The sequence below is a fragment of the Bombyx mandarina genome, chromosome 24, assembly GCF_030267445.1.
Source record: "Bombyx mandarina strain Sakado chromosome 24, ASM3026744v2".
In the NCBI taxonomy this organism is placed as follows: Eukaryota; Metazoa; Arthropoda; class Insecta; order Lepidoptera; family Bombycidae; genus Bombyx; species Bombyx mandarina.
Genome location: NC_143230.1, coordinates 2,471,029 through 2,491,946, shown reverse-complemented (window position 1 = coordinate 2,491,946; position 20,918 = coordinate 2,471,029). Strand labels below are relative to the sequence as shown.

Sequence of the window (20,918 nt, the reverse complement as noted above, 5' to 3'; positions counted from 1 at the left end):
CTGGTGGTAGGACCTCTTGCGAGTCCGCCCGCGTAGGTACCAACACCCTGCCTATTTCTGCCGTGAAGCAGTAATGCGTTTCGGTTTGAAGGGTAGGGCAGCTGTCGTAACTATACTTGAGACCTTAGAACTTATATCTCAAGATGGGTGGCGCATTTACGTTGTAGATGTCTATGGGCTCCAGTAACCACTTAACACCAGGTGGGTTGCGAGCTCGTTCACACATATAAGCAAAAAAAAAAAATTATACATCAAGCCGCTTTTTATGGTGGAACCGCGTATGAAAACTTTTTAATGGTTTTTGATGGAAAACTCGCTTGGTCCACTCAGTAGAATTTTCTAGAACTATAGACACCATAATGCCGTTCCCGCTTGAGAAATGATCTTAATGCTCATTATAGATAGGCCGATTGCGTATGTCGCGCCATGAAATTGAAGTTTATTCACCGATTCATTACAATTATTAATATTGGCTGGTGAGATTGTGTTGTGACGTCACAAAAGCGTTTCGACTTGTAGTTAATAAATAGTCTAGATAATTCTCATTGAATGAAACAAATGTAGCTTTAGTAAGAGTTTTTTTTTTTCGCCCGCCTATTACTGTTGTGACGATAAAGTTACATTTTTTTTTATTGCTTAGATTAGTGGACGAGCTCACAGCCCACCTGGTGTTAAGTGAGAGCCCGTAGACATCTACAACGTAAATGCGCCGCTCACCTTGAGATATAAGTTCTAAGGTCTCAGTATAGTTACAACGGCTGCCCCGCCCTTCAAACCGAAACGCATTACTGCTTCACGGCAGAAATAGGCAGGGTGGTGGTACCTACCCGCGCGGACTAACAAGAGGTCCTAGCACCAGTAAAGTGTAATTTGCTGTATAGTTATAAATGTTAGGTCGCTCGAGAAAAAAAATATAGAAAGTCACGTACACAATGTAAGAGGTATCTCTAAGCCCTTTTTATTGCTACAACTCACATAACGATGATTGGTTACCTTGAGACGGATACAGCAGAGGCGCTACCGACCTCAATATTAAGTCGAATGTTCTTTTTTATATATTGAACGACGCGCTGATATTATACTACGCTAAGCTTGAGACATGAGGTCGAAGTGTCAAATACTAGTCACGTACACGAGGCACGCATGCGTTTGCCCCACGCGAGCGATCCTTAATTATAATATTTTCATTCGCGAATAAAGATGATAAATTCAATGCTTACGTTTATTACCAACTAGCTTTTGGCCGCGACTTCGTCCGCGTGGAATAGTTTACAAATAACGCTTTATTTTAGAACAAATTTGTTTAACATAAAACAACGTTATAGTGAGCCAACCTTAATATATAGACATAATAATATACTGTCGCGGACTTTTTTTTAGATATTTTAAAGGGGAACAATTCTCTCATACATTACTTTAGCGAAACTTTAACAGATTCCGCAGCGCAGGCAGTGGAAGCTCTCAATAGGGATTAAAACCCCTGATTTTGAAACATTCTTTGTTGGTGCTCCGCTTGCATTGGTCTTAGCGTGATGTTATTATAGCCTTCCTCGATAAATGGGCTATCTAACACTGAAAGAATTTTTCAAATCGGGTCAGTAGTTCCTGAGATTAGCGCGTTCATACAAACAAACTCTTCAGCTTTATAATATTAATATAGTATAGATATAGATAATAACGTCATATTAATTAAAAGATATGATTCAAGTATTTTTTATTTTGCTTTACGATTTAAAAATGTGAAATTGAACTATTCGATTCATTATTAATTTCTTAATTGTATAAGTTGAATTTTAACATGCGAACAGTGTTTTTTTTTTATATTACAATAAATAAATCAGCTTTAATATTATTAACGATTAATACGCGCGAATTTTTTCGACAAAATCAAAATGGTGGTTTTGGCCGCTTTTTTAAATCTCATATCATCATGATTTATGAAATAATTTCAACACCTTAGCTAGTCAACTTAATAAGTTAGAAAACGATGCGAAGTGAGATAAAGCGACTTGTTTGATTAATATGTACGTATTAAGACATCTCTGCTAAGACAAAATTAAAAAAAAATAATGAACATAAAATTTTTAAAGTAATTTTCCGTTATAAAATGTGTTTTGGGTTAGTTAAGTCATATTGGCGTCTTTTTTTTTATGATAAAATTATCGTTTTCAAAAGCGAAATACTACGCAGTAATTCATCGGTGAACAACAAAGCATACATGATTAGTTTTAGTTTTAGTTTCTGTTAGTTAAAAAAAAACTAACTTAATAAACATGGTTTTTTGAAATAAATAAAAAATATTACAACTGCAAATATACCTATACAAGCAATAGGTTTTTCTGTTAGAAACAACGGACGATCTATAATCAAAATTTTCTTAATCAAATCGCATATTTTGACGAGTAGTTACGTAATTCAACAACACATAGCATTTTTTATTGCTCCCATTTTCTACAGTGGGGTAGTCGGATAAAGAAATTGTTACGTGTAAACAAAAACACATTGATGGGCTAAACAGCAAGACTTCTGAAATAAATTAGTCAGGACTTACCTTGAAAACGTTAAAATCCAAACACCGAAGTAATTCAAATTAAAAAAACACTAAAACCAAAAAACACATGGAGCTCGATTCAATATAATATATTTTTTCTTTCTTTTCTAAACATAAATTCGTCAATCTATCACTGGAGTTGAACAACAATTGATATGTTCATAATCTTATCAGGGAGAACATATTTTTTAATCAGTTTATTCATTAAAACACTTTTACAAAACTATATTTAGGCCTTTTTGTGTGAAATCTAAGAGTTATGGCGTTGTACGCGGAGAATTCGATAATGTACCGCGGACAGACGCGTCACCAATGGCGGCGGCAGCCAGACTGCCGTAAAATAGTCCCCTCCCGCGCCCCAGTCAGCCATGATTCTCAATTTTCAGGTAAAAAGTAAAATTTGTTTATTGTTTTGTCTATTTATTTTTTTGTTAGTACAATAAATGTTAGTTGGTGGTTTTAAAGATGATTAGTTTATGGCGTTCTTTTATATGGCGAAACTAGGAGTCGCTTTTAATTATGTAAAGGACTTTTTTTGTTTTTTTTTTTAATTATAACCTTTAGACGCAAGAAGATCAACTGAAACTTGAAAGTGGCTTTGCAGTGGTTTGTTAAGCTATTATAATTAAGAATGGCATTATTAATTTAGATTCCTGACATTTCCAATAGATATCAACAAACACTGTTGTTGGCACTTGATTGTATTCCATGACTTAAAATGATAATATGTGACATTGAATCCAAAAAAGTCTCCCTAGTCTATTGATAGGCCATTTGTTAATTAGGTATTATTACGTTTTTATATCGAATTAATTAAATATCTGCCAGTATAAAAATAGGCAAAGACAACACAATTGAGTGCCATAATCTTCTTTGTTTTTTTATTGATTTCCTTTTCATGTAAGCACGCTTATGCTATAGACGGAATAATTTCCAAATTTAAGTAAACAAAAGAAAAAAAATCTTATATATAAAATTAATCAAAATTTAGAGGTGTCTATGAGTCTGCTCTTATTTCTGTAAGCTACGGATTGGTTGGCCATTAGCTGCGTTCACGAGCGACGGTGACTGCTTACCATTAAGTGTTCTGTATACTCGTCTGTACAACAACAATAAAAACATCCATCGTTGGGCGAATACCTTAGTTCGACTGCTCTAATGCAAATTGGGTTTTCCGAGATAATTCCTACCTCGTACAACCTTACCTTGAAATGAATCTATTGTACTTCTTCCAAGGAAGTCTGTAGAAGGTCAGCGTTAGGTAGAGCTCGACTTTGCCTCTGGCTGTCTGATCATTTTGCCTTCGACTGATTTTTATCTATGGTCATTTGAATGAACCGTATCGCGGGTCGCCGCTGTGACAAATACGTTTTTTGGCGGGAACGGGATAAGCGAAATCTTGTGTGCCAATTTTTTTTTTATTTTGTTAATTTGGTTATTCTTCTTGCAACAGCTTCTCAATCTTTGTCAGGTGGAGAGAGACAAGCCAAAGGCTGAGCATCAACTAGATGAGCGGACGCTATAAGGAAGACAGTCGAAGGCAGCATCCAATAGGCGGTTCACCTCGCAGCGGTCCGATTTTCATGGAAGGACTTACATTGTGTAGTCGCGATACTCAATAATGAGGAAATGACGAAGGAGCAAAACGTTTAATAACGGTGTTTTATTAACTGTTTACTATATCATTATATGTGGAAATGCGGAACGAGGTATCTCCGTTACTTTCCAAAAAATCCACTGAAGTCTCAGTAAATAGCCGACATTTTAATGAAACTTTGATTTAGTTTCATCTCATCCAGTTTCAATTTAATTACATTACAATTGATTACAGATTACATTAAAATTTATCATAAATCATTTTTTATATAAGAAAATAATAATTAAAGATTTTCGTAAATTCGAACACTGGCAACAATGGCGTCGTAAGAAACTGTTTGCCATAATGAAAATAACAAGGAGTACGTATTGTAAGTTATGTAATGTAACAAATATTGTGTTCACGAACGACTATAACTATACTTGAGACCTTAGAACTTATATCTCAAGGTGTTTGGCGTATTTCCGTCGTAGATGTCTATGGGCTCCAGGAACCACTTAACACCAGGTGGGCTGTGAGCTCGTCCATCCATCTAAGCAATAAAAAAATAAAAACCTACACGCTGCGGTATAATATAACCTAAGCGTTTCCGATCCGGTGGTAGATTCTGCGAAGCACTGCTCTTGCTAGGGCCAGTGTTAGCTACACTCCGGTTTGAGCCCCGTGAGTTCACCCACACGTTAGGGTTAAGCTGAAATAACCTCTCAAGGCTATCAGGTAGGAAAAAAATATATAGCCAAGAGGTACCAAGTCTTGGCTTAGCGACCACCAAGGTGGCCCTTTGCAGACAAAAGCTGGATCCAAATTGATTCTTAAGTTCACTAAGCCTTTTTCGCACTTTTAGTTTTGCAAATTAACCCTTAACAATAAGACAATGTATTGTATTGTTATAGGAAGTCCGGTGGAGCCTTCCGTGAGCTTAAAGCTTCTTCTATTTGTTTGTGTTTTTTTTTTCAATGCTTATATGTGTGGACGAGCTCACAGCCCACCTGGTGTTAAGTGGTTACTGGAGCCCATAGACATCTACAAAGTAAATGCGCCACACACCTTGATATATAGTTCTAAGGTCTCAGTATAGTCACAACGGCTGCCCCACCCTTCAAACCGAAACGCATTACTGCTTCACGGCAGAAATAGGCGGGGCGGTGGTACCTACCCGTGCGGACTCAGAAGAGGTCCTACCATCAGTATATAGGTAGCTATATTTTTTTCTATAACATTTTTTGTGTTTTTAACCCTGGTGAATTCATTTACGGATACCCGGTCAAGGCTATCAGCATATTATGTAGAAAAAAAAAAGAAAAAGCCTACTCTTTAATTTTTAATGCAAAGTAAGCGAGTATTCCTTCAATAATATCGCTCCATAACGCAGAGATAAGCGCGAAAATCTAAAACAAATTGTTAACAAACAAAACAAAAACAATTCAAAGTCCTTCCAGTAACTTGTCAATTGTCTATGAAATTAATCCCGAAAAAGAGGCAGTAAAAATTGTCGCCCACGAATGCGGTCACAGACAATAGACGATTTACAGAAGAAAAAAAAAACAAAAAAGGAAAGCTAAATTGTCTTTATGTTTTAGTTTAAAATGTTTTAAAAAAAACTCATGAGTGATTTCGAAATTGGAATCTTAAAAAAAAAATCTAAAAAATTTAAATATTCAATAAAATATCGCTCATTTTACAGAACGTGTCTAAGAATTTAGCTTGAAACCGCGTTAGTAGCATTTTAAAAAAAAATAATTTATTGCTTAGATGGGTAGACGAGCTTACAGCCCACCTGGTGTTAAGTGGTTAGTGGAGCCCATAGACATCTACAACGTAAATGCGCCACCCCCCTTGAGATATAAGTTCTAAGGTCTCAGTATAGTTACAACGGCTACCCCCCCTTCAAACCGAAACGCATTACTGCTTCACGGCAGAAATAGGTGAAGTGGTTTTGGAAACGTTAATAGATGACCGTTTATATTATAACCAAGTGCTAGCCTTCACTTGACTCATCGCACATGTCCGGGCGTACCTGTTGGAATAAATTCAAGAAGCATTGCCGAACTGAACACTTATAATCAAACGTATCTTCTATAAGCTCCTTAAAACTCATAAACCGAACTATTAACGAATTCCTAAAACGCATTCAGATATAAACCTTCGTACGGAAGCCGAAAGAAAAAAAAAACAAAAAAAAAACAATAAATTCTCTATTTTTATTATTATTATTTTTCTAATCCCTTAACTATATTGTATCTATAAAACGTTCGAAGCGAGATCCGGTAGCTAGAAAAGCATGAATTTATAATTTACGATCGCTGTATCAATTATGCTTCAAATTACTATCAACCAAACAAAAAAATGCCACCAGAATATATAATCACAGCTTCACATCCCTTTTCAACTTGCAAATCTATAACGCGAGCGAAAGAGATGGGGATGTTTTACTATTTAAACGCGCGTCAAGGGTAAGCTTGTCAGGGCATGCTTCGTGGCCATTTTATAAAATTGACCACCGGAGTTCTTTCGATAATTATTCATAAATTTTTATTGGTAGTAGTAATGGTTTAAGTTAGAAAGCCTTAAATATTTATTTTTTGTTTATTCTCGTCATGGTACTCCTTGAAGACTTCACATTTAATTTTAAAAATGTTTCTGCCAGTCGAATGTACATAGGAAAGAAGCTATTACATATTTGCTACTTATTATGTAGAAATTTCTGGAAGAAAAAAGAGAAAAAAAAAACATTCGTACTGCCAACAGAAAAATGTTATTTAAAGTCGAATGTATCGACATTCCAAAACTACTTGAAATTTAAAAAAATACAAAAAAAAATGAAACGTTCAAATATTTTATGATAGGTAATTTGGTAACTGGCTACTAAACGGTAGACCGCCGCATTCGATATTAAAAAATTCAAATTCGAACCTCGTGTACTTTCCGAATGTCATAAGTTTCACACCTTCACGGAATGCATACAAGTTTTCCGTTTCTAATAAACAAATTTCGACTCTATTTTTTGAAGTATAAGTTAGCATTTTATGTAAACGAGTCAGCAGATACGTTGTTACGTCACGCGATGGCTGGATGGTAAATGTCATTGGTTTTGTCTGGCTAATGAAGGAAGTCTTAATGTGGATAGTCCGATTTGTTTCATATTTTGCCAGTTTTTATGTACAAAACTATTCACAGCGTACCTGACGTTAGGTGGTTAAGAGAGACACTAGGTCAAAAAAAAAAGGTCAATCTTTGAGTTGCTTTGCAAATGATGGCTAACTTTGTCGTTCTGATGGCAATGCTTGATTCATTTGCAGTAGGTATAGGCGAGACAATAGCAACAATCCGTGCGTGCTCACAACTGGCCTTATCATCAGCGGACGAGGAAATTAGTAACAAGAACAATCGTTTCACAAATTATACCTAAATTCTTATAAATAATAAGCAGTGCTATCCATGTATGTTCGAGCATATTAAGTCGGCTTCAACAAAAGTGTGGTATACGTTAAATATGAGATTTTATACTTTTCAATGCGCGGTGCCCGTCGAAAATTTATGTTATCTGTGTCAGTTATTTATCTTAGTATCGCTCCTGTCTGCCTCGCTGTCAGACTTTAATGTCCTTGTTCTCCAAAATTATGAAAATTTTAATCACATTTCTTTTTAAAATACGATAATAATATGCATTTTAACTCGTGATAGGGCATCTTGTTAGACCGCACGGATAAGTACCGCAGCCCTGCCTCTTTCTGCCGCGAAGTAGTAATGCGTTGCGCTAAAAAACCCTTGTAAGTAAGATTCAGATATAAAAAAACACGTGTGGCACTTGGGGACTGTCACGGTAAAGCTATTGCACAGCATTTTTTATCAACTTATGCAATTATAATTAGACAATAATAATTATAATTTAATATTAAAACAATAATAAAATAAGACCACGCTATATTTATAAACATTAACTAAAGCAAAACATTAACTGTCCCCTTCACACTCATAAGCTAGACCGCGCGAGAGAGAGATGGGCAGACTTTTCATGAGGCGCATGCAGTGTGACGTCACGCCACGCGCTTATTCACAAACACTACACAAGCGCAACGTCTGAATGTGTTGAACGCGAGCTACATGGCAGGCGGAGAGGTGTTAGGTTGTTTTCGTTACGGAATTTATTGATTCGGTCGAAGCGCTCAAAGCCCTGCGCATTTTTAAATTTAGAATACATTTAAACATTATTTTTAATAATTTAAATTTTACAAAAAGAACTTACATAATAATATTATTCTTTGATTATTTAAACTGTGTTCTCTTGTTAAAAGTTTCGCGCGATTCTATTAAAATTAATAGGTATTCGTGTTGTGACATTAATGATGTTGTTTTGATGATTTTTTTTTTTCGATTTATTATGAATTTTTAAATTAAATTAGTTCTATTTTCCGTATAGTAGATATTTCATTCATGACAATATTTTTACGGCTGCGATTAATATTAAAAAGATGTTTTACGATTTATGACGTCACTCTTGTGATCCGCTTAAGAATTATCTTCCAAGGAACTTTACCGATATCTGTGACTGCTACATACTCACCATCAAGTGGACGTTGGTATGTGGCAAAGCTATTTGAATTTTTATCGCCCATAAACGAGATCACAGCTCACTTGTTGCTAAGCGGTTCCCAGAATGAAATCTGGAAGTCTCAATTATATTACGGCTATTCTTTGGTTATTTTCTATAATATAATCTATAATTTTTCAATTAATGATGTTTTCGAATTTTATAAATCGTACCTACCCAGAGAAGCTAAGAGCTCTACTACCTTCTATTTTTTGTTAATCAAAAGTCTATCATCAACGATCTTAAACAATTAAAACTATTTTTACGGTATAATCACGAGTTTATTATTTACATCTTATCGTCTTTTCGCATTAAAAGTATATAATTTCCATAAATATTTTAAAATCGAGTTAATATGCGGAATCATTTGATATCACCAGTATTTTTCTCATAAATACTGCCAAAAGAGCGTAGTTTAGTTTTAATATTTTTTTTAGTTTACCTATGTTTTGACTACTGTTAACAAAATTAATACATAATTTTATCTTACTTTCAAAAACTGATAATGTAACTGGTAAAAAATAAAAAAAGAAATGTTGGAAAGATGATTAATATTAAAAAGATCACGAGATGTTAAACCTTTAAAACACTCTCCTGTAAAATTAGTAAGTTTTGATATTATACAGTTTCAATGCGAGAAGACGTTATGTCATTAATGACTTGTCAGAATGTAACTAACGTCCATAGCTAACGTCTAATTTTCTATGACTTTATTAATATACTATTATTATAGAACGTCAGTTGTCAATCGGAAATAATAAAAAAATGGCCGAGATTCAGAGAAAATAGTTTTATTTGGGTCTTAGCATCCCGAAAACCGAAGCACTACTATAGATTCGGTAAAGACGATTTCGGTGTGCTAAAAATATAGTTCGCCCATCCCTATGACAATAGACTCGACCGATCTGACTCCATCTATGACCTTTTTACTGTTCAAAGGACTATCTTATTGCCTTTAAAGTTGTTTGAAATAACAAAGGGAATGAATTAATTGCTAATTTAGTTACACAATTTTCTATGACTTTACTATTTGTGTAGCACGTCAGTTGTCAATCGGAAATAATAAAAAATGGCCGAGATTCAGAGTAAATAATTTTATTTGGGTCTTAGCATCCCGAAAAACGAAGCGCTATGGATTCGGTAAAGACGATTTCGGTGTGCTAAAAATATAGTTCGCCCATCCCTATGACAATAGACTCGACCTTCATCCTTTTAATTTTTCATTATTATTATTTTTTAATTGTATATTTTGACTTGTTTTTTCCTTTATTGTAAATATTTTTATTTATTTAAAAAAAAAAAAAATTTTGAGAAGAAACAAAAAAAAATTGCCCGCTGAGTTTGTTTCGCCGGTTCTTCTAAGGACTGTGGCTTTTTTTGGAACCGGTGGTAGAGTTAACATTGTTATTTGTATTTTGACATTCAACAAGTGTGTCATACTGACATCTAAGTTGAAATAAATGATTTTGAATTTGAATTTGAATTTGACCGATCTGACTCCATCTATGACCTCTTTACTGTTCAAACGACTATCTTATTGCCTTTAAAGTTGTTTGAAATAACAAAGGGAATTAATTAATTGCTAATTTACACACACGTTAATCAAAAACAAAGTAAACTTTTTAAAGCGATTAATAATTCTCGAAATTATCCTTTAGTCGTTTAGGAATGACGTTTAGTATTCAACTATACGTAATACGTGAAGCAAAAACTTTGTATCCCTTTTTACGAAAATTGCGCGGACGGAGGAGTATGACATTTTCCACACTTATAGAGAATATAGAGAAGAAGTGCACAATGCTAATATTTTTTCAAAATAATGCATAAAAGATACGTTAAATCAATAAAGAAAACATTACACACACTACATACCATGTATTTGACGCACACACGCATGCATACTATTTATTGTCAAACTTTTGTTCTTGACGTCTGTGGTCAAATTGAGAATAGATTAAATATTGTTTGACTGTATTAATACGTATTTTTTTATAGTGTAGTCTTGGTGAAATTTGTGATTATAGAAGTATAAAATACAATCATAATAGTGTACAAACTTACAATTCCAATTAATAATAGTCGAATTTTGACTACTGCGGGACCTCTAGTTCTACTATAAACGCTTAAAAAAATATAAGGAAAAAAAAAGAAACGGTTCAAAAATGGAATCCCGCTCCGGAAACGTACAAAAAAAAAACGCGGCGATTTCGAACTTGGAACTGAATGGAACGTCATTTTTTACGTCAGTCGGTGTTCGCCGCGTGAAAAATGATATAATTTATATCGGTACTGGCTGGTAGCGGCTACCCGTTTTGTGTTAAAAAAAAAGAATAAATAAAATAAAATAAAAACCTATTTTTCTAATTTCGAATGATTTCTTATCAACACGCGGTGCGATGCGAGGTTGCGTAGGGACATCTGATATGTTTTATCGATATTTATCGTCGATTCTAGTTAAAAATGAAATAATTTTGCTATTGCAATTAAATAGATTCTAGAATAGTTTTATTCTTAGATTTCAATTTAAAGAATTTATTTTCTATGAAATTGAATTTCCACACGTTCTTACACTTCTTGTGAATAGTATAAAGAAACAATAACGATTATGGTTTGCTTGTATGAGTTTGATTGACGATATTTTTTTCTACGTATACTATTTGCTCTATTACTGAATATTATAGGTATCGACGGAAGAAAACGGAAATTTTTGTAATTTGAAAAAAAACAACTTGGCACCAGAGCCATATGTATGGTATATGGTATTAAGTGATTTCACTCAAAATGCAAGTTACGACATTTTCGATTTCTCCCATCGATTTGTACTATTGCTATGTGATCGTAAAATATCGATATTATAGCGCAATTCACAAATATCGATTCAGCCACACAACAAAGTATCGATTGATCATTTGAATCCATACCGAGACGTCCTTGTCTCACGCACACACTATTAGTTTGGTGCAAGCCGCTCGACGCAACGCTACGAATGTAATATTCAAATTTGGAAGCTGATTTCGTTTATGGCTACTTAATTTGGTTGGTTCGACTCGAATTTTGAAAAAAGAATCTTCAACGTTACAATGTTGACTCACAAGTGAAGACTGTTCCGTACATTTTTTTTTTTTGGAAATTCGTCCAATGCTTTTTTTTTTGTTAAAACATCTATAACCGTAGGTAAAACCGATTGCTGACGTGGCGACTCATGCCGGGGCGATCCGTCGCCGCCCTAAATATGATACTATATTATAAGTATATATACAGTCTATATGTAGTAGTGTATACGGTGTGGCGACGCGTCGCCATGCGCAAGCGACTGTTTTTTAATATTAATATTTTATTTTTCATTATGCCATATTCCTGTGGTAGTTTATCCTTTGGTTCACATATCCTATACACCTGTACAATATAATATCAAGGTTTTCAGTGATAATACTCGTGTATGAACATCCCTATGTCTGGATTTAAGAGAGCTTAGTGCTTTTATTGCGATTCAAGGAACAACTTCGAAACTTCGACGGTTGCTATCTATAAGAGGTCAAGACTGCTTGTGACGTATCATGCTCGGTAGCGTGGCAGCACTGTGACATTAACTCGTTTAAGCCAGCCGCAAGTTGGCCAACGTAACAATCGAAAAAAATGCTTTAGAGCACACAACTGAAGTAAAACTTCTTTAGCTCCATCTATGTTTATGTATATATAGGTATATATGCTTATATAATTATGTATAATAAATACATGTATATACATGTAGGTAAACGGTAGGCAGCGGCTTAGCCTCATCTTTGGCATTGCTGACGCCCGTGAGCGACGATAACCACTCACCGTCAGTTGGGCCGTATGCTCGTCTGCTTACAAGGGTAATTAAAAAAAACTACAAATATTTAAATTTAAGTATTATGGATTTTCATTGATAAATTAATATTTTTGAATAGATTTTTTTTTATTCACAGTGCAATACAGACAACCAGGTCTGCACTGTGTCTTAGTTATACGAAACTTAGCTCTTTCTACCTTCCCTAACTTATATCGCCCTCTCAACTTCCGTTCACCTCGTCCGATCACACTTTTCGTAACGCCCTCGTCACGATTCACCAGCTTACTACTCCCCAAGTCAAGCATGTGTAAAGAAGTTTTACAACTTAAATACGGTTATAGGCAGAAGCGACATGTGAAAAATACACGCGTGGAACTCTAAAAAATTATATTTTAAAAATCGAACATTACCAAAAACACGACAGAATACCACAGAATATCTACAATACAGACACGGCGGACGATTTCCCGCGTCGCGCGACTACACGCCTTGAAATAACACATGACCCCGTGACCTCCGGAGATATTACGTAGATTACTTCAATTAGATGTAGGTATTCGAGTTACCGAAATCGATTCTTGTTCGCGCGCCGATGCCTTAGCGTAGAGAGAGTTTGAGTATCGATTTTACGATAGTTCTTCTTGTTCTTTTTTTTAAAGTACGGCAACAGTCTTCTTGTGATGGCCGATTCTCAGAGTCGGCTTTAAATAGAATCTTTAATTATTAAATAATGTACACACGTAAGTCATATGTGATGTTATATGAGAAATGTGATGAAGTCGACTTATTTGAGACTCTAATCAGTTTGGATGAAATTAAAACGAAATGGAATAACGTGACGTGTTACGTTACTATTGGTAGGACGTCTTATGAGTCTGTACGGGCAGGTACCACCGCCCTGCCTATTTCTGCCGTGAAGCAGTAGTGCGTTACGGTTTGAAGGGTGGGGCAGCCGTTGTAACTATAGGTACTAAGACGCTAGAACTCATATCTCAAGGTGGTATTTACGTTGTAGATTTCTATGGGCTCGGTTAACCACTTAACCCCAGGTGGGCTGTGAGCTCGTCCACCCATCTAAGCAGAAAAAAAATAAACGTGAAATAAAGTCTCTGTAAAATGTTGATTATTTACTGAGACTTTAGATTGTTTTTTTTTTTGAGGTACCAAAGAAGCCACGTCCAACGGCTTTATTACAGTTTCCCGTCCTTATGTAGTTTCACAGATGCTAAAAGATTAATATGCCACAATTACTACAAGTTTAAACCTGAAGGAACAATAAATTAACTAAATAAAACTATACAAACAAAGTCGCTGCTTATGTTCCCGCCAAACGATAGTTAAAATACCACATTAGCTCATATCGGTAATTACATACCCGATCCTGTAGACCGAATGGTAAACAGTCTATGTCGCTCAAAACACGTCATTACGGATCCACCCGATCCATTAACAGTGGTTTTAGGTACCTCAAGCACCGGTCACCGTCGTCGTCCAGCCCGTCGCTTGCGACGAAGGACTCGATGAGTAAATTAACCCATAAACACAGCCGACTGAGTTTCTCGCCGGATCTTCTCAGTGGGTCGCGATTCCGATCAGGTGGTAGATTCTGCGAAGCACGGCTCTTGCTAGGGCCAGTGTTAGCAACACTCCGGCTTGAGCCCCGTGAGCTCACCTAAATGTTAGGGTGAAGCTGAAATAGCCTCTCAAGGCTATCAGCATAGGTAGGGAGAATACATCGGACCGTCGATCTATCTGCTACTTCGCCCGAAGACGATCTTCACTTCGTCATTATCTCTCCAAAATCATAATCCTATCACTTGCACAACATATCCGACTTGCGTACCATATTTCCTCTCTAATTCTCTCGCGGATATAAAGACGGACCTTCCGATAGTCGGATAATCTACGCTATTACTAACTTATATCTCAATGCGGACTTTGATCACCGCTTAACGCAAGATAGGCTGTCTATCCAATTAACAACGGCAATACTCGTAAAAGAAAGGCCAAATTTAAGGAAACGTAACTAAAATGACCAATAAAACACAGATGATAATACAAAGTCAAGGTTTTTTTTTTTACAAAATCGTGAACCACGGATATTAATCTTTTGGCTTAACTCTCTAGTTCGTTGTAGTGTTGAACGCGTTTGAGATATCGATACGTTATTGGAATCGATAAATTGTCGTCACGTTACTAGTTAGGTACGTTTTGATGCATCGATGACTCGCTGTTGTCGGTATCGATTATTTATAACTCTATGGCTTTAATGAGATCTTTTAGAATTTGAATTGTAATGTTCTTCTGTAACGGTCGCGGCGCGTTCGTCTTTGGCGTACGGAACAGTTAACCCGCTAAATTATAATTTGCGTATTTACTGGTGGTAGGACCTCTTGTGAGTCCGCACGGATACCACCACACCGCTTATTTCAGCTGTGAAGCAGTAATGCGTTTCGGTTTGAAGGGTGGTGCAGCCGTTGTAACTATACTGAGACCGTAACTCATATGTCAAGGTGGGTGACGGCATTTACGTTGTAGATGTCTATGGGCTCCAGTAACCACTTAACACCAGGTGGGCTGTGAGCGCGTCCACCCATCTAAGCAATAAAAAAAAGTCGTACCCAAAATTTTGTATCAGTTTTTTTTTTTCGTTACCTTCCTTCCTAATTAGGACATTAGGCCAATCTAAGCAATAAATAAAAACGGACCGCGTGTATGGCAAAGTACTTTTTATTCTAAATCCCCTAAAAATCTCTGTTCTCGTTTGTTTTGGAATACAGACTTTGGCATCGAATTTCCATCCTGCTCTAAATAAGATTAAACTCACTTACAATAACTGTTGAAAACATCATACGCTAAGCCTTTATTATGAAATAACATAGCATAAGACAGTTATTTCGTGAAAAAAATATATTTGAATAAGAAATACGTACGAAAATAAAGACGCTTAAATTTAATTCGGGTATTTGTTTAGAGACGTCCGCTCACGTCGGCGGACGCTTCGCTATTGAACAAAAAAGCATCACATACCTTCATCAGGCTCCGTGCTGGGTGGAGCGCGCCATTACCCGCCTCCCGAAACGAACTCGCCCATTGGTCCGTTCAAAAATCGATTCCATTTTTGTAAATGTGTAACTACTTCGGACGAGGCTAATCCGAAACGTTTTATAACTTGTCCTTTGATCGTTCGAATATCGAACGTGGGATTTAAGCAATAAAGCTCAATTTTGATTGTAACAGAACTAGTGTTGAAACGTTTCTTGTCGATGAAAACTCAATTGTTTTACCGACGTGTCTTTGTCGACTCTTTTGTTTTATTTAAAAAGGAATCGGTGTTTTTTTTTTTTTCTTTTTTTTTTAAACGCAAACCAAGACGTTTTTTTTTTTCGTACGAATGGGCGGCAAACGATATATAGGACGAGCATGTACGTATGTAGTTGAAATTGGATCAGTAATAAATAATGATTTATGTATGATTTATGACGTAACGAGGGGCCCGAGGCCTGGGGATACACAGATACTGCCTCTTCAGGGACGTTATAGTAGCTTCACTTTTCTCAGCAGATTTAACCCTTTGCCTAAAGTGTAGGTCAGCGGTGACCTACGCGGCGCACTGAAGTTATTATGTCGATTTCTGATACTAAGCGCATGGATTGCCTAAATTGGCCTTCTTTTGTTTGTAATGTATATTTCAGTCTTTTAGGTCTTTTATAAATTATAGACCGGATGTCTTTTGGTACGCAAACTTCTGTTAATATTCTGAGTAATTCTTTTTTTTTTTATTGCTTAGATAGGTGGACGAGCTCACAGCCCACCTGGTGTTAAGTGGTTACTGGAGCCCATAGACATCTACAACGTAAATGCGCCACCCACCTTGAGACTTGAGTTAATTACTGCTTCACGGCAGAAATAGGCGGGGCGGTGGTACCTACCCGTGCGGACTAACAAGAGGTCCTACCACCAGTATATCGTCTTTTCGCCTTAAAAGTGTACAATTTCCAAAAATATTCGAAATAGAGTTACCTAATATGCGGAATCATTTGGTATCACCACCAGTATTTTTCTCATAAATACTGTCAAAAGAGAGTGGTTTAATTTGGGTTCTTTTTTTTTTAGTTTACCTATGCTTTGACTATTATTAATAAAATTAATACCTAAATATAACCAACCGATCTTTTGTATTTCTATCTCGCTCGAACACCGATGACGTCATAAGTTATCATTAATTTCCGAATAAAAATGAAATGAATCGTAACTATTCGAGTTCGAAGTATCGTATACGCAACGAAGTCTTCTTGGCGCTTTGATCAGAACTGACCTCTCAATTAAGAAAAAGCTTAGTCGTACCTTAAAGGAATTCCGCGGTTATATGTGCTTAAAAGCCACGGTAAAACCCTGGTCATATCAGATACTACTATAAAGCTTTATTTAAGGGTCAAAGTCGTCGGTACATGGAGCTTAAAATCTACCTTACACATTAGATCACCCACTCCAACAACTATGCTGGTAGGATATGTGGATTTCCCTAGAAATTAGTTTAAAATCTCTTTACAATCGAGCTGTATAGTGAGGTAAATTCTATTTATTGTTTATAATAAACATGGTTTTATACAAATGCGAATTGTTAGGTGTTTATTTATTATATATATTTATATAGTTTTTTAGATTTTTATATAGTGCTTAGATGGGTAAACGAGCTTACGGCCCACCTGGTTTTAAGTGGTTACCGGAGCCCATAGACATCTACAACGTAAATGCCGCCACTCACCTTGAGATATGAGTTCTAAGATCTCAGTATAGTTACAAAGGCTGCCCTTCGAACCGAAACGCATCACCTACTGCTTCACGGCAGAAATAGGCAGGGTGGTGGTACCTACCCGTGCGGACTCACAAGAGGTCCTACCACCAGTAATTACGCAAATTATAATTTTGCGGATTTGATTTTTATTACACGATGTTATTCTTTCACCGTAGAAGTAAATCGTGAACATTTGTTGAGTACGTATTTCATTAGAAAAATTGGTATCCGCCTGCGGGATTCGAACATCGGTGCATCGCTACATACAAATGCTCCGGACGTCTTATCTTTTAGGCCACGACGACTTCCGATTAACTTGACGATTCGCAGACGCATCAAGCTAAGGGATGAGGCTAAAATATTTTTTTAAGCTCTAGTTAAATATCCTTACAGGAGCAACGGGCTAATAGTATAAACTTCACTTCCAATAACCAGGATATAAACCAGGATATACAGATTGCAGTGATTCACTTGATTTTGTATTACTTTCTATGTAGCTCCATTTGTATAACTTTTAGGCATATGATGATGAAGATGATGATGAGGTATGTGCTCACTACAGACAAAACCAGAACTCTGATTCTGCGATACTTTAAGACAAGTATTTTTTCTGTATGGAAACTAGCGACATCTTGTAGCGGATGCCCCTAAATTTATATGCTGTTAAAGTTAAGGCATTTAATTATTGTGTAACTTTTTTTTATCCTACCTATGCTGATAGCCTTGAGAGGCTATTTCAGCTTCACCCTTACGTTTGTAGGTGAGCTCACGGGGCTCAAACCGGAGTGCTGCTAACACTGGCCCTAGCAAGAGCAGTGCTTCGCAGAATCTACCACCGGATCGGAAACGCGTCCCACTGAGAAGATCCGGCGAGAAACTCAATGGGTTGTGTCTTCGGGTTAATTCGCTCGTCGAGCCCTTCGTCGCAAGCGACGGGTTCGACGAGGACGGTGACCGGTGCTTGTGGTGCCTAAAAGCACCGTTAATGGATCAGGAGGATCCGTAATGACGTGCTTTGGGCGACGTCGACGGTTTACCATTCGGTCGACTGGATCGGGTATGGAACTAAACAGAAAAAAAAAAAATATAAATCATACAAGTATTTATTTGTTTTAGAAAATTTACAAAATCCTTTATTAAAGATAAAATATAGGATAGGTAGTATGTTACTGCCATCTACAGGAGCAATGAGAAACTAATCGAAGCGAAGCCATCTAGTGGCTGACGCCCGTAAACATTTTTATTGAGTCCTTGATTTGCTTGTCTATAACTAATTTATGTATATTATCTATGGACTGCACCGCTTTTTCTCTGCATTTTTTCCAGCTACCGGCTTTTCTCCCTATTTTCACCCCTACTGCCATTGCTCCCACCAGTAGTGTTGTCATTTGGCAATCCGAAAACTGTTTAATTTTAACTTGATTTTTGGAACGAAGTTCCTTAATGGACGATGCGGAGGGGTACCCTAACCGGGAAAAAACGTCCGTAACGTAAGATTTTTATTAGTAATGCACTGAGTGTACGATTTAACTTTGTAATAACGTACAAAAAATAACATATTTTTTTATCATTCATTGACCACGATCTCAGAGCGTTCGTTTGCGCAATACACTAACTCTTATGCAAACAACCGTGAATGAAGTGTACCACAATAAGTTCGCACGTTACCGAATGACCGTGGGTTGTTGCGAAACCTCCAGTTTTATTTTCTTTATACCTCGAAAAGAACTTAAAATTAATATTTTTATAATAAGGAACTTCGTTCTTATCCGGTGTCCCACGACACCACACATCTTTTTTTTTATATTATTATTATAGTTATTTTACAACAAAGATTTATAAGAGGGCAAAGATTAGTTAGGGCTTTGTATTTAAGCGCGTTTTTGACGTGACAACGTCTTATAATTCGATGGAGCCAGCTGCACGCACGAAGAAACATGACTCATGCGGCGTTACCTCGCTCTGAGGCGTTCCATTTAAGGCTTGAAGTGCAAGCGAGAGCGCGCAACGAGCGACAAAGAGGCACAATCGGCCTCCGCGTTCGGCAGCGTTCGACATCTGTCTCTCCCCTACTTGAGTGAGCGATGCATCCGCGTGGACAGCTGCTATACAATAATACATTTACATGTTTTCGTCAAGTATGAAGTTCAGTGAAAAGTGAATGTGGTGTCAATTGTTTATAGCAACGATAATTGAAAAATGAAACCATTCCATCAGTGTTTTCTTATGACGTTGTCACGTTCAACTATCGTCGTAAACTGACTTTACAGATAACCCAATTTTTTTTGTTAGTTTTTAAGATATGCCCTTTTGTTATTAGATTATATTGAGGTACGTAGCTTCGGAGTCGCGCACGCGGTTACTCCGCCGCGTGGTGTAACGTGATCCCTACAAAGACAAGGCTTCTAGAAGCCCCACAAGCTTACTTGCTACACTTTTATAGTTTATTGTTTTTGACACTCACTTTTTAAGCCGACTACTTGTTTTTATTTTATTTATTGCTTATATGGGTGGACGAGCTCACAGCCCACCTGGTTTTAAGTGGTTACTGGAGCCCATAGACATGCACAACGTAAATGCGCCACCCACCTTGAGAATAAGTTCTAAGGTCTCAAGTATAGTTACAACGGCGGCCCCACCCTTCAAACCGAAACGCATTACTGCTTCACGGCAGAAATAGGCAGGGCGGTGGTACCTACCCGCGCGCACTCACTAGAGGTCCTACCACCAGTAAAGTAAAGTAAAGTCTATGGGCTCCATTAACCACTTAACAACAGGTGGGCTGTGAGCTCGTCCACCCATCTAAGCAATAAAAATAAAATAAAACTTGAAGTCAGCCAAAATTTTTTTTTTATTGTCTATATGGGTGGACGAGCTAAAATACAGCACTTAAAAGATACTTAAATCTGTTACTCAACTTGGAGAACTTATTACGTAGGCGATGGTTACTGGATCCCATAGACGACAGCCTCTCTCATGGGAGATGAGATTGATGTCTCTCACCATTTTAACCTTCCCAGGAAACTCCAACAGCATTTCTCCTACTCAAAAAGACTGGGCCATTAAAACAATTTGATCTGAACAAATGAAAAAAAAAAAAAACCATAATTTTCACTTGGATGATGTTAGGCTAGAGGTAGCCAAGAATTTGTCTCCACCCTTCAAACCGAAACGCGTTACTGCTTCACGGCAGAAATAAGCAGGGTGGTGGTACCTACCTGTGCGGACTCACAAGAGGTCCTACCACCAGTAAAAAGAAGTGTGTATACCAAAAGACATCCGGTCTATTCATAAAAGACCTAAAAGACTGAAATATACATTAACAAACAAAAGAAGACAAAGTCAGACAATCCAGGGCCCTTAGTAACAGAAACTGACATACTCACTTCAGTGCGCCGCGTAGGTCACCGGTGACCTACACTGTAGGCAAAGGGTTAAAGACTTATTTCTATAATTTTTAAAGTGTATTCATTCAGTCTAGACATGACAATCCTTTGACAACGTTTTGAGTATTGATATTATAGTCGGGGGAAGCTGTATAAACAATAAAAGTTTTCGCCAATCAAA

General features: G+C 36.8%; 1 protein-coding gene across 1 annotated transcript in view; it reads right to left on the bottom strand.

The window, feature by feature from the left end:
• Window positions 1-2,887, bottom strand: part of oc (homeobox protein OTX2) — a 92,208-nt gene extending 89,321 nt beyond the window's left edge. Inside the window, exon 1 of the mRNA XM_028181780.2 lies at window positions 2,552-2,887. The gene's annotated coding sequence lies outside the window, so the exon portion shown is untranslated. The remainder of the gene's footprint in view (window positions 1-2,551) is intronic.
• Between the last annotated feature and the right edge of the window lie 18,031 nt (window positions 2,888-20,918).